Source organism: Capricornis sumatraensis, chromosome X (assembly GCF_032405125.1).
Source record: "Capricornis sumatraensis isolate serow.1 chromosome X, serow.2, whole genome shotgun sequence".
In the NCBI taxonomy this organism is placed as follows: domain Eukaryota; kingdom Metazoa; phylum Chordata; class Mammalia; order Artiodactyla; family Bovidae; genus Capricornis; species Capricornis sumatraensis.
In genome coordinates, this window is record NC_091092.1 from 79,426,650 (window position 1) to 79,436,545 (window position 9,896).

A 9,896-nucleotide genomic window follows, 5' to 3' on the forward strand; every position below is an offset into this window, starting at 1 on the left:
CTGTTGCTCCCTTCTCCTCCTGCCCCCAATCCCTCCCAGCATCACAGTCTTTTCCAATGAGTCAACTCTTCGCATGAGGTGGCCAAAGTACTGGAGTTTCAGCTTCAGCATCATTCCTTCCAAAAAAATCCCAGGGCTGATCTCCTTCAGAATGGACTGGTTGGATCTCCTTGCAGTCCAAGGGACTCTCAAGAGTATTCTCCAACAGCACAGTTCGAAAGCATCAATTCTTTGGCGCTCAGCCTTTTTCACAGTCCAACTCTCACATACATACATGACCACTGGAAAAACCATAGCCTTGACCTGACAGACCTTAGTCGGCAAAGTAATGTCTCTGCTTTTGAATATGCTATCTAGGTTGGTCATAACTTTTCTTCCAAGGAGTAAGCATCTTTTAATTTCATGGCTGCAGTCACCATCTGCAGTGATTTTGGAGCCCCAAAAAATAAAGCCTGACACTGTTTCCACAGTTCAGTTCAGTAGCTGGAAAAAACATAGCTTTGACTATGCCACATTTGTTGGCAAAGTAATGTCTCTGCTCTTTAATATGCTGTCTAGGTGTGTCATAGGTTTTCTTCCAAGGAGCAAGCATCTTTTATTTTATTTTTTTTTTTCCTATTTATTTTTTTTTTTATTAAATTTTAAAATCTTTAATTCTTAAAAAATATGGAACGCTTCACGAATTTGCGTGTCATCCTTGCGCAGGGGCCATGCTAATCTTCTCTGTATCGTTCCAATTTTAGTATATGTGCTGCCGAAGCGAGCACGGAGCAAGCATCTTTTAATTTCATGGCTGCAGTCACCATCTGCAGTGTTTTGGAGCCCAAGAAAATGAAGTCTGTCACTGTTTCCATAGTTTCCCCATCTATTTGCCATGAAGTGATGAGACCGGATGCCATGATCTTAGTTTTTTGAATGTTGAGCTTTAAGCCAGCTTTTTCACTCTCCTCTTTCACTTTTATCAAGAGGCTCCTCAGTTCCTCTTAACTTTATGCCATAAGTGTGGTGTCATCTTCATATCTGAGGCTATTAATATTTCTCCCAGCAATCTTGATTCCATCTTGTGTTTCATCTAGCCCGGCATTTTGCATGATGTACTCTGCATATAAGTTAAATAAGCAGGGTGACGATATACAGCCTTGACGTACTCCTTTCCCGATTTGGAACCAGTCCCTCGTTCCATGTCCAGTTCTAACTGTTGCTTCTTGACCTGCATACAGATTTCTCAGGAGGCAGGTAAGGTGGTCTGGCATTCACATCTCTTGAAGAATTTTCCACAGTTTGTTGGGATCTACACAGTCAAAGGCTTTGGTGTAGTCAATAAAGCAGAAGTAGATATTTTTCTGGAACTCTCTTGCTTTTTCTATGATCCAACGAACATTGGCAATTTGATTTCTGCTTCTTCCACCTTTTCTAAATCCAACTTGAACATCTGGAAATTCATGATTCAGATACTGTTGAAGCCTGGCTTGGAGAATTTTGAGAATTACTTTACTAGAGTGTGAGATGAGTGCAATTGTGCAATAGTTTGAACAGTCTTTGGCATTGCCCTTCTTTGGGACTGCAGTGAAAACTGACCTTTTCCAGTCCTGTGGCCACTGCTGAGTTTTCCAAATTTGCTGGCATACTGAGTGCAGCACTTTCACAGCATCATCTTTTGAAATGATTTGAAATAGCTCAACTGGAATTTTATCACCTCCACTAGCTTTGTTCATAGTGATGCTTCCTAAGGCCCACTTGACTTCGCATTCTAGGATGTCTGGCTCTAGGTGAGTGATCACACCGTCGTGGTTATCTGGGTCATGAAAGTCTTTTTTGTATAGTTCTTCTGTGTATTCTTGCCACCTCTTCTTACTATCTTCTGCTTCTGTTAGGTCCATACTGTTTCTGGCCTTTATTGTGCCCATATTTGCATGAAATGTTATGCAAAGATACCTTGGTACCTCAATTTTCTTGAAGAGATCTCTAGTCTTTCCCATTCTATTGTTTTCCTCTATTTCTTTGCATTGGTTGCTGAGGAAGTCTTTCTTTTCTCTCCTTGCTATTCTTTGGAACTCTGCATTCAAATGGGTATATCTTTCCTTTTCTCCTTTGCCTTTCCCTTCTTTTCTTTTCATAGCTCTTTGTAAGGTCTCCTCAGGCAAACATTTTGCCTTTTTGCATTTCTTTTTCTTGGGGAAAAAGAAATTATACTGCCTCCTGTACAATGTCACGAACCTCCATCCATAGTTCTTCAGGCACTCTATCAGATCTAATCCCTTGAATCTATTTGTCACTTCCACTGTATAATCCTAACGGATTTGATTTAGGTCATACCTGAATGGTCTAGTGGTTTTTCCCTACTTTCTTCAATTTGAGCCTGAATTTGTCAATAAGGAGTTCATGATCTGAGCCACAGTCAGCTCCCGGTCTTGTTTTTGCTGACTGTTTGGAGCTTCTCCATCTTTGGCTGCAGAGAATATAATCAATCTGTATTATTATAATCAATCTGTATTTTTGGTATTGACCATCTGGTGATGTTCATGAATAGAGTCTTCTCTTGTCTTGTTGGAAGAGGGTGTTTGGTATGACCAGTGCATTCTCTTGGCAAAACTCTGTTAGCCTTTGCCCTGCTTCATTCTGTACACCAAGGCCAAATTTGCCTGTTACTCCAGGTATCTCTTGACTTCCTACTTTTGGATTCCAGTCCCCTATAATGTAAAGGACATCTTTTTTGGGTATTAGTTCTAGAAGGTCTTGTAGGTCTTCATAGAACCATTCGGCTTCAGCTTCTTCAGCATTACTGGTCGGGCATAGACTTGGATTACTGTGATATTGAATGGAACTCCATAAGCATTTGTTAAAATAGTAAAATAATAGTGTTGTGATAGCTTGAGTGCCCTGAGTGATGCAGCACAGATAGCAATTCATGCTGACACATTTGCTGAACTGCTAATCCTCTAGAAACAGTGTGTCCTGTGATGCTCTGTATATGTCATATGGCGGGAGAGATCTTGGGGATAAGGAGTGAGGCAGCTCCCAGACTCTGCATATCCTCAGGAAGGATGTGTTTGCACAGATGCTTTGGGGCTGTGTCTCCAGACTGTTGGGTTTGTCAAGCGGGTGGAGTTCCCCTCCAGCTAGCTATAGGTGTGACTGCTCTGTCTTCAGAGAATGCAATGGCACCCCACTCCAGTACTCTTGCCTGGAAAATCCCATGGACGGAGGAACCTGGTAGGCTGTAGTCCATGGGGTCGTGAAGAGTGAGCAACTTCACTTTCACTTTTCACTTTCATGCATTGGACAAGGAAATGGCAACCCACTCCAGTGTTCTTGCCTGGAGAATCCCAGGGATGAGGGAGCCGGGTGGGCTGCCATCTATGGGGTCACACAGAGTCGGACATGACTGAAGCGACTTAGCAGTAGCAGCAGCAACTCTGTCTTTTGACTCACCAGTTCCCAGTCCTGGGCCATCCCTAAACTCAGTTTTCTGTCAGTTACTGGGGTGGGGGTGGATAGTAGGGGGTGGAAATCAAACTGGTTATTGAAAAGCAATATTGGAAAGCAAACTGGTTATTGAAAGTTTGGAAAGCAAACTGGTTATCAGGTCATCAGAGCCAGAGATTAAGCTCTAAAAACTTCTTAGTTTTTCCTCAGACATTATGCCTTGAGACTGTGGTGGTTTCTATGTGTATATGTGTGGGTGCTCAGTCATGGAGGGTAGCCTGCCAGGTTGCTCTGTTCATGGGATTCTCCAGGCAAGAATTCTGGAGTGGGCTGCCATTTTCTTCTCCAGGGGCTTTTCCCAACCCAGTGGTCAAACCTGTGTCTGCTGTGTCTCCTGCACTGGCAGGTAGATTCTTTTCCACTAGCACCACCTGGGAAAGTGGTGGCTTCTGTGTGTGTTCAGTTCAGTTCAGTTCAGTTGCTCAGTTGTGTCTGACTCTTTGCAATCCCATGGACTGCAGGGGACGCCAGGCTTCCCTGTCCATCACCAACTCCTGGAGCCTGCTCAAACTCGTGTCCATTGAGTCAGTAATGTCATCCAACCATCTCATCCTCTGTCACCCCCTTCTCCTCCCACCTTCCATCTTTCCCAGCATCAGGGTCTTTTCAAATGAATCAGTTCTTCGCACCAGGTGGCCAAAGTATTGGAGTTTCAGCTTCAGCATCAGTCTTTCCAATGAATATTCAGGAGTGATCTCCTTTAGGATGGACTGGTTGGATCTCCTTGCAGTCCAAGGGACTCTCCAGAGTCTTCTCCAACACCACAGCTGAAACATCAATTCTCCAGCCCTCAGCTTTCTTTATAGTTCAGCTCTCACATTCATATATGACTACTGGAAAAATCATAGCTTTGACTAGATGGACTTTGTTGACAAAGTAATGTCTCTACTTTTTAATATGCTGTCTAGGTTGGTCATAACTTTTCTTCCAAGGAGCAAACATCTTTTAATTTCATGGCTGCAGCCACCATCTGCAGTGCTTTTGGAGCCCAAGAAAGTGAAGTCTGTCACTGTTTCCATTGTTTCCTCATCTATTTGCCATGAAGTGATGAGACCAGATGCCATGATCTTAGTTTTCTGAATGTTGAGTTTTAAGCCAACTTTTTCACTCTCCTCTTTCACTTTCATCAAGAGGCTCTTTAGTTCTTCTTTGCTTTCTGCCATAAGGGTGGTGTCATCTGTGTGTGTGTGCGGGCAGGGGGGGTTGTCTAAAAAGGGGGGGTTTCCCTGTGACAGCCTTGGACCTGGGGGTAGCAGTGAGTCTGAAGATCTCTTCCAACCCCTAACAAGGCACTGTCCTCCTCATCTGTATCCCTTCAGACCTCTTTGCTTTGTCCCTCTTGATACCCTCTTGTTAAGCAGCCATTGGAAAGAAGTGAGCGAGGGCCTGTGGCACACTTGAGCAAAGCCTTTTCAGAGATGTCTGTGCACAGATCCTATTCAGTTCTTCAGTTGAACAAGTTCTGAGGGACCTTGGCCACTGATTTTGCTGTGCACTCAGATAATACTGTTGTGCTCTTGGGTTGAGGTCCTGTTTTGGTCTAGAAAACACCAGGGTCAAGGATAAATCTTTGTAGGTGCTGAGGAAGCCCTCTCCATTTTCTCCAGAGGGAAGAATCCATAAAGGAACTGTAAGCAGAGAGACTCAATCCTGTCAAAAGCCGAAGTTCAACTGAGTTAATTTGAAAATCTAATTTGCGTTATTTATTAGACAATTCATTATTCAGTCCGCATTCCACCTAACAACTAGAAGGACCCTCCCAGTAGCAGTACAAAATGGAAGGTTTTTAAAGAAAGTTGGGGAGAGGAAGTTATTAGCAAAATAAAAGTAAGGGTTATTTTAGGCCAAGACATCTTTTTATGGGAAAGGGAATTAGGAGATTGCCTCTTCCTACTCTTAGGGAGGGAAAGTGGGCAAATAGAGCAGTCCCAAGTGACAGGTTACCTCCTTGGTACTGACTAAAAATTTCAGATTGGTTGATTAGATCACATTTCTGGGGAAGGTCAAAACTGCTATCTTGGGCTTAGGATTGGCATCATGGGTTTTAGCACAAGTGATGCCATTTTGGCCTCACTTTTTCCTCTTTAATATTTCTCATTGGTTATTATTAGTATACAGGAAAATTTGATTTTTGCATATACTATCTTGTATTTAGCCACTTGTTTGAACTCTCTTATTAAGTCTAACAGTTAGTTTATTCTCTTGAGTTTTTATTTTTAAAATTAACTAATTTACTTATGGCTGCATGTGGGCTTTCTCTAGGGTCTACTCTCTAGTTGTGGTGCGTGGGCTTCTCATTGTGGTGGCTTCTCTTGTTACCGACAGAGCACAGGCTCTAGGCACACAGACTTCATCAGTAGTTGTAGCACATGGACCCTAGAGTGCTCAGGCTTCAGTAGTTGTGGCACATGGGCTTAGTTGCCCGGTGGCATGTGGGATCTTCCCGGACCAGGGGTTGAATCAGCGTTCCCTGCGTAGGCAGGCAGATTCTTTTACTGTCTGAGCCACTAGGGAAGCCCCTGGCAGGCAGATTATTAACCACTGGACCATCAAAGAAGTCCCTCTCTTGAGTTTTTAAATTAAGCAATCATATTGTTTGCAAATAACTTGTAACCTATTGGTTCCCAAACCAAATTCAGGCATTAAGCTATTATAAGGTAAATTCATATCTTAGTGCAATATAATACATTCTAATTTGTTCCTGAAAACTCATTTGATACTTAAAATACCAAAATTGATATTGAAAATAAATAAACAAGAAAAGAAAATCCAAATATATGCTTTTAAAAGATCCTTATTAATTATGTAATAAAAATATTAAATAGAAATGCTACAGCATAAATGCTTCTTTTGGGGAGAGGTTATTTTTCCTCATGGGCTGACCTAAGATGACCACTGTGAATATATGAAAGACCACTAAATGGTACACTTTAAAAGGATAATTATATGGTATGTAAAGTACATCTGAATATTTTAAAAAAGAATAAATATAGTTCTTGAAGTTTGGGATGGCGATGTCATATTTTTTTCCCAAATATTCCTCAAATGAACATAGGCATTCTTTATTACTCTTAGGACCTTCCAAGTGCCTTTTAAAATAAGATCATCTCTCTGGAAAGTTTTCATTGCCAATGAGCTGAGTACATATTGGTAAATATTTGAAGAGGGATAATTTCTATGGCAACTTGAGTAGTGACCCCTTGCTCTCCTATTTCAATGAAGTCTTCACGGCTGAGTTCCTCTGAGAATCTAACAATCTAACAATTCAACCACCTCTGCTTTATAGCCAGGTCTTGATTTATATTTCTTGACAGCAGAGATTTATGACAACTGTAGATTACAAAAATTCCTGCTTTATTGATATTAGACACCTGTATGGAAATAGTAACCTTCCTCTTCAATGATTTCAGTTAACTTTTCCGGGAACTCCTTCAATGCTTTTGTGCCAGGACTTGCAGATGTTCCCTCCCCCGATTCTGATTTTGTAGCAAAATATATTTATCTCTTGAAAAAAAGATGCATCTAGTCAAAGCTATGGTTTTTCCAGTAGTCATGTATGAATGTGAGAGTTGGACTACAAAGAAAGCTGAGCACCGAAGAATTGATGCTTTTGAACTGTAGTGTTGGAGAAGACTCTGGAGAGTCCCTTGGACAGCAAGGAGATCCAACCAGTCCATCCCCAAGGAAATCAGTCCTGAATATTCATTAGAAGGACTGATGCTGAAGCTGAAACTCCAATACTTTGGCCATCTGGTGCGAAGAACTGATTCATTTGAAAAGACCCTGATGCTGGGAAAGATGGAAGGTGGGAGGAGAAGGGGGTGACAGAGGATGAGATGGTTGGATGGCATCACCAACTCAATGGACATGTGTTTGAGTAAACTCTGGGAGTTGGTGATGGACAGGGAGGCCTGGTGTGCTGCAGTCCATAGGGTCACAAAGAGTCAGACATGACTGAGTGACTGAACTGAACTGAACTGAAACAGAAGTATACTTTGGTCAGGATGAAATGCTTTCTTTTAATCACTCACTCTATTTTTATGTGTCCTTAAGAGAGAGAATGTTTTTGTCAAAAATTATTGCTTGGCTCATTATGCATTAATGGAGTCAAAGTATCTTATTTATTTATTTATTTTTGGCTGTGCTATGTGGCTTGCGGAATCTTAGTTCCCCAACCAAGGATTGACCCTGGCCATGGCAGTGGGAGCCCTGAGTCCTGGACCACCAGGTCATTCCCTAAAATATTATTTTTAAGTTATAGTCTTTCTTGATTCTTTATTGATTTGCCATTACTTTTCCCATATATTGGGGAAAGTGAAAAATTTTTTCAAATTTGAAGAAAACTGATCAAAAAAAGTGATGAGTAAAGGGGATCAGATATTGTCACTTCCTTATTCAAAACTTTTCAGTGCTTTCCCATCTCACTCAGACTAACATCCAAAATATTTACCATGACCTCCAAGACCTTATGTAATTGAATCCTTGCCTAACTCTCCCACTCTGTTTTTATTCTTCTCCTTTTCACTCATACCTCAGCTTATTATCAATTGATGTTGTTGTTCAGTTGCTAAATCGTGTCTGACTCTTTGCAAACCCATGGACTGTAGCATGCCAGGCTCCTCTGTCCTTCCCCATCTCCTGGAGTTTGCTCAAACTCATGTCCATTGAGTTGGTGATGCTATCTAACCATTTCATCTTCTGCTGCCCACTTCTTTTGCCTTCAGTTTTTCCTAGCATCAGGGTCTTTTTCAATAAGTCAGTTCTTCGCATCAGGTACTCAAAGTATTGGAGCTTCAGTTTCAGCATCAGTCCTTCCAATGAATATTGGAAGGGTTGATTTCCTTTAGGATTGACTGATTTGATCTCCTTGCAGTCCAAGGGACTCTCAAGAGTCCTCTCCAGCACCACGATTCAAAAGCATCAGTTCTTTGGTGCTCAGCCTTCTTTATGGTCCAACTCTCACATCCGTAAATTACTACTGGAAAAATCATAGCTTTGGGTGCACAAACTTTTGTTTGCAAAGTGATCTCTCCTTTGTCATATTCTGTCTAGGTTTGTCCTGGCTTTCCTTCCAAGGAGCAAGCATCTTTTAATTTCATGGCTGCAGTTACCATCCGCAGTGATTTTAGAGCCCAAGAAAGAAAATCTGTCACTGTTTCCACTTTTTCCCCATCTATTTGCCATGAAGTGATGGGACCATATGACATGATCTTAGTTTTTTGAATGTTGAGTTTTAAGCTAGCTTTTTCAACACTACTTTTCAACATCATTAGCCATTAGGGAAATTGTAGTGTAAGTGCCTGACAATTAGCTTTTTTATTATAATGTAAATGCCTGTCATCAAGCTTTTGATTACTGAAGTGTCCATTTCAAAAACATTCATCTCGAATAAACACATTGCCAGCTACACAAAGAGATAAAGAGCCAGGCTGTCCCACTCCTGAAGTTCCCCTTTTAGAAAGCTCTGGACGACCTAGATAACTGAAAGCATGAGTGACCCTGTTTTTTCCTTCCTGTACTTCTATCCACACTTTTAAGTTTTAAATTCACCAATAAAGAATGAGCTTGTGAAATCCTGAGTACTCCATCCTCGATCCCAATAAGGGCAGAACTCCAGATTCACATTCTGTCTCCCCATCCTCCACTCCCCATGACCTCTCTGTGTGGCTGTTATGTGCTATGTACCATCCAGGACTTATGAGTAATGAACCCTGTTTTTCTAAAGTTCCCTAATGGTTCTTGCTAAGATTCATCTTACAATCATAATAAGAACCACAAGAGCTGGTCTAGCCACAACATCAGCTCTGCTTAGGGAAATGTTCTTGTGGGCTCGTCCTCAATAGTAGGGCCTAGGTGAGTGCCCCTAGACATTTTAACTGAAAACATCACCATTGGTGTGCTGAAACTGATCCTCCCAATTTCAAATTAAAACTGCAGTGAGATATCACTACATATGTATCAGAATGGCTAAGACAAAAACAGTAACAATACCAAATACTGGCTAAGATGCAGAGAAACTTACTCCTTCATATATTGCTGAGGGGAATGTAAAAATTATATAGTCACTTTAGAAAATCGTGTAACAATTTCTTATAAAACTAAATACACAATTACTTACATAGCCCATGATTGCACTCCTAGGCATTTATGACAGAAAAATAAAACATGTTCCCTCAAAAACTTGTACATGGTTGTTTATAGAAAGTTTACTGATAATACCCCAAACTGGAAGCAATCCAAATATTTTTCATTGGGTGAGTGGTTAAACTTTTGCACATTCAGACCATGGAATACAACTCAGCAATAAAAAGGAATGAACTGTTGATATATGACACCTTGGATGAATGTTAAGGGCATTGGCTTCAGGACCACTCCCCACTTCATCCCCTTGCAAATATCCAAATCTGCAA

At 41.2% G+C, this 9,896-nt stretch overlaps 1 non-coding gene across 1 annotated transcript; it reads right to left on the reverse strand.

The window, feature by feature from the left end:
- Positions 1-660: 660 nt before the first annotated feature.
- Positions 661-767, reverse strand: LOC138072107 (U6 spliceosomal RNA). Its single transcript, XR_011144255.1, has one exon. It is a non-coding gene; the product is annotated as a U6 spliceosomal RNA (small nuclear RNA).
- Between the last annotated feature and the right edge of the window lie 9,129 nt (positions 768-9,896).